Raw genomic sequence first — 5,499 nt, 5'->3', positions numbered from 1 at the left:
CAATCATCTGCTTTTAACTCTTATTATAACAAAAACTAAACAATAATAAAACATTCACTCACAAAACTAAATTCATCAATAATATCTGAACTAAACTCTTTTATATCATGACACACAAATATTAAACCAAACCACACCTCTTTCTGCATCTGTCCAAGAAATCCAATGTAAAAGCCCATTTACTACAAAATATGGAACAGGAGATCCTATCTCGTCTATAACTATTACCACTACTGCCGTGCCATCTAATACTGCAGGACCTTCCTGAACTACTCCAACCATGTCACTACCAAATCCAGTTCCAGAATTTAGATGGTCAATTCAACAGTAACACTCAATTGAGAAATCAATGGACTATAACATAAAAGTACCATGAAGGCATATCAGTAATAGTTTTAAATAATTTCCAAAGTGAACAGGATGAATAGTGAACAAAAAACTATTCATCTTGCTACCATCTTTAATGACATTAAGTAACCTTCCAGCTGAGGGCAGTAACAATTATCAAGCATTAGTGGATGCCTTATGCAACAGGTTTGGAGTGACACACCAGAAGGAATTATCCATAGAAAAGTTCTAGAACAAAGTATGGAGGAAAGAAGATACCTTAGCTGAACTTGTAGAACATTTAGAAAAGCTTTCCCATTTATCTTACCTAGATTTTCTACATGAAATGATGGATTTTTTTACACATTACCGATTTATAGGTGTCATAACAGATAAGGATGTGAGAATTAGATTGAAGCAAAGTTGGTGTACATCTTTAAAGGAAATTCTGCAGTTGGTGATAGAACTTGAATCCATTGAAGCTGCAAATGAACAGCTTAAACATTATTCAGGATTTATGGGATCATCAGATCAAACAGTGTGTAAACATCTACTCCCTCTGATTAAAGTATAGAACAATTCAAAATATTGATTACACAATAGTTACTCAGAATGGAAAAGTAAACTGCAGAGTAGTGGGTGTTTCAACTGCAACTAAATTGGATGTATGCCAGGAACTGCAGACAAAAGCCTGTAGGAAGTAAAAACTTGCTCCTAAAGAATGACAGAAAAAGGATACTGCTATAAATGTGAAAATATGGACATTAAAGCTGGGACTGTGCAGAATCAATAGATGATAATACACCAAGTAGCCAATACCTTTAACATGAGTCCCAAATCCCATATTAATCAAAGGAACAGCCAAAGGGTAACCAGACATTGTAAAGTATGAATTAGCTGAACCTAAAGAGTGTGTTTGGATAAGAATACTCAATCTGCCCATTTTTAGATGGAAAGTTTATTATTTACAAAAATCATGATTTAATGGATTCGTTGATAGGAAGCCCTAAAACATGTTCATTGACACTGGTTCTACATCCATCATTGTCTGACCCGTTCTGGTAATGAAAGATTGAAAGTTGCCTTTTTTAATGGAATGATTAAGATATAAAACTGTATACTACTCTTAGGTTATTGTGCAGCAATAAATGAAGCTACACGTAACAGAACCAGCATCACTGATATTTGGAAGGAAACCGTAAGTGTTATTGGACTTTTGTACTAACACTCTGAGAGTCTTACACAGGATATGCAGGGAAGCAAAGGAACATTATTGATACCATATATGATTTTACCAAAGAAAACCTTAAGTCAGGTAGTGATCAAATGAAAAGTTGCTATGATGTAAATGCTGATAAAGCTGAATTTAATTATGGTGATATGGTTGAATAAACCAGATGATCTTTGATGTCAAGTAAATTTTGAGAAGGACCCAATGTCACAATAATCGATTATGTTATACATAGAATCTAGAATTGTAAAAGGAAGTATTTCAAAAAGAGAGCATCCAACTGGTTAGGCTAAGAAAATAATTCACCAATAGTTTGTTTGTTTTGAATTTCGCGCAAAGCTACACGAGGGCTATCTGCGCTAGCCGTCCCTAATTTAGCAGTGTAAGACTAGAGGGAAGGCAGCTAGTCATCACCACCCATCGCCAACTCTCGGGCTACTCTTCTACCAACGAATAGTGGGATTGACCGTCACATTATAATGCCCCCACGGCTGAAAGGGCGAGCATGTTTGGTGAGACGGGGATTCGAACCCGCGACCCTCAGATTACGAGTCGAGCGCCTTAACCACCTGGCCATGCCAGGCTTCATCAATAGTAAGTCAACATTCAGAAGAGCCCAAGGCTCCTATCGAGACCAAGTCCAGGGTGTCACCAGGAATGGGAACATGGATTCCCTCGATCATTTATCTGACACACACGTGACAAGACAACAAATGTTGATAAAGGGGAAATTTTCATTCCTTCTCTGCAAGATAAGCCACAAAAATGTTTTGGAGACTGGGTAGCTTAGAAACAGTAATTGAATAAAGAAGCTTTTGTTTAGTCAATCAAAAATTTTATTGTAGTTTATTTTACACATTTAATTTATTATTGTAATGTTTGGATTTAAGAATATTAATGCTGGTAATTGAAAAGAGTTACTTTATGGTTAACCAGGTAAGTTTAATGTACAATTGTTTTCTTTCTGTAGTATGAATGTTCAAGAGACATCACAATATAGGAAGGGGCACAGTGTTGTACACCTTTTTTATTTAGACAATGGTACTTTTTGACTGGAGGGAGTTTCAATGTAATGTAATGAGTAGGTAGCTTAACGACTAGAATTTTCTAGAAACTTAGGAAACAACTTAATGGTATAAAATATGAGCTTGTTTGTAATTATGCACAAAGCTACACAAGGGCTATCTGTGCTCTACCCACCACGGGTATCGAAACCCGGATTCTAGCGTTGTAAGTCCGCAGACATACCGCTGTGCCACTGGGGGCAAAATATGAGCTAAATGAGACCAGCATGACCAGATGGTTAAGGCGCTCAACTCACTATCTGAGGGTCACGAGTTCGAATATGCTCGCCCTTTTAGCTGTGGGGGTGTTATAATGAGATGGGCAATCCCTCTATTCGTTTGTAAAAGAATAGCCCAAGAATTCGCAGTGGTGGTGATGACTAGCTGCTTTCCCCAATGGTAAGTCTGTGGACTTATAACGCTAAGAAGCGGGTTTCAATACCTGTGGTGGACACAGCACAGATAACATTATGTATCACCTTAAAGGGGCAAACTACGCACATGCCCGGGGCCCATAGATAAAAGAAGATCCCAGCAGCATTGTGGAAAAAAAATCGATAAATATGAATGAATATATTGAACAAGACATATGTACTGAGCATGTATAATATCAATTAATCATTTTAAAGTTAATGCATCTTCTCTAAGTTAATATGTAGTAAGTTTAGGAGTACAATTCGTTCTGAAAGAAAGACGAATTTCAGAATGTTTCTCAATTTCTTTGATTCATGTCCCAACTCAAAACCCAAAGAGAAAAAAAAAACGGAATCTACAAGGTAGAACAAACCAACTCAATTAGCAATAACAATTAGTGTATATTTCCTATTGTAGTATTTTATCCTTATCTTAAAAACTGCCAGTATGAAATTAGCACTGTTACATATCATCATATCTTGAGTGAATTTCCTATTACGTAGACCCATAAGGTAAATCTCAAATTTACATTAAATCCATACACCCACTTGTGAATATAATAAAATAAAAAACCCACCATTTATCTTTGAAGAATCATCTATTCTGCTCACTCATGTAAGGTGCCGACATTCATTACCGCCGATGCAAATTCATTCCATAAGCTAATCAGCCTGTAGTGTTTGAAAAATAAAATTGTCCTGAAATCTTAACTTATCTTTTCCAAATCTTAAACTTACGTGCTCTAGTCCTACTGTCTTCAGAACACAGCCCAAATATATCAGAGGCCCTTTATCCTATTGATCTCTTGGATAATCTTCTAAACATCAATAAGATCACTTCTTACCATTTTTTTTTCTCAAGAGAATATAAGTTCTTAACATATCCCCATAAGATAATTTTTTCCATCTCCAGCATCATCCTAGTACACTCCTCTAACCATTTTCAATAAGTCAAAATTCTTAGATAAGAATATCAAACTACACAGAGTATTCGAAGTGAAACCAAATTAGTAGCTTATATAGTGAGATAGTACCTTTCTTGACTACCAACTTAAGGGTTTCGATTGTCTAAAAATGTAGGTAAGGCAACTTAGCTAAGGACGACATAAATAATATTTAGACATCAACCACAATATTTCATAACAGATAATTCTCGAATTCCTAACTTCAGAGTTATTTTTTACTGTATAATTGAAAAAAATGTATTGCTGTTAGTGTTATTCTAGTTCGAGCTAGATCTGTTGCAACTTTATTTATTTATGTAATTAAAACTACAGTGTGTGTCAGTCAGTCCCTGCGTGCATGTGTGCTAGTTCACGTGGAAGATGAAGGGAGTTTATCGTGCATTGTTCTATACGAGTGCAAAACTATGACGTTAATAACATTAACTTAAAGACAATTACTTCAGGAACATAAACAAGCACACAAGGAAACACATTACGTTCATTCTCTACCTTTCTGTAGCTTATAGATAACGCAATACTATTACATCTCAATATAAATTCCAACAGGCGCTTAAAAAACGACAATTAGGCCTAAAATTTAAACACGCTTTGTACTTGACGAGAATTGATTTTATTTTCAACACTTCTTGATACCATAATTTTAAAAATTTACTATTTATAACTATTATGTTTCCAACTATCTCAATACAGGCGCTTAAAAATCGATAATTGGGCATAAAGTTTAAATAAGTTTCGTACGCGAAGAATTAGTTTACCCTCCAGGATAATGAAATATTACATTATTTCTATTATTCTCTTTGATTATGCTTCATTTAAAAAAAATCGAAACGAGGCTCTTAACGCATGGCCTGTAAGTCTATCTTAAACAAAAATTGCGACTACAAACAAAGGCCTGAGGAATCCTGGACGGACAAATAACTTAGCTGATGTACCGATATTTCAATGGGTGACGTTACTGCAATCATTCAGAGACATTCAAAAGTGTCTATAAAACACGTAACTGAAGGTAGGTCATATGTCACATTTTGTGTCATACTCATACATGAGTGCTAAAACTAAAACTACATGTCTGGAAACAGGAAAGTCCTACATTCGTTATCGTATTTGTAATTTTTCTTTCGATATTGATTATTAATTATTTAGTGTTGTTATACATCAATTGACGAATAAAAAGGCATAGTACTTTATATATACAGTACAAGGTGCCCCCCGGGGGGTACGTGTACTAACTTTAAGCCTATGAATTGATGTGGAATATTTTTAATCCCTCAGAAACCACAAATAAACTTTAATAATATCAAGGTCAAACTGAAAGTAGTCCACAAAGGATTTATCTATTATTTGGAACATTGTCGTTAATTTAACAGTTTTGCAAAGGTCTATATTGAGAGTGGATGTCCATAACTTAAATATGGACTACTGTTATGTATCTGCTTGTTTGTTAATTTCCGGTATATATTCTTTCCGAGGAACTTCAGCAATATAAGTCCCTTCTTGAT

This window comes from Limulus polyphemus, unplaced genomic scaffold, assembly GCF_000517525.1.
Source record: "Limulus polyphemus unplaced genomic scaffold, Limulus_polyphemus-2.1.2 Scaffold173, whole genome shotgun sequence".
NCBI lineage: Eukaryota > Metazoa > Arthropoda > Merostomata > Xiphosura > Limulidae > Limulus > Limulus polyphemus.
Note: the sequence above shows the minus strand (reverse complement) of the source record.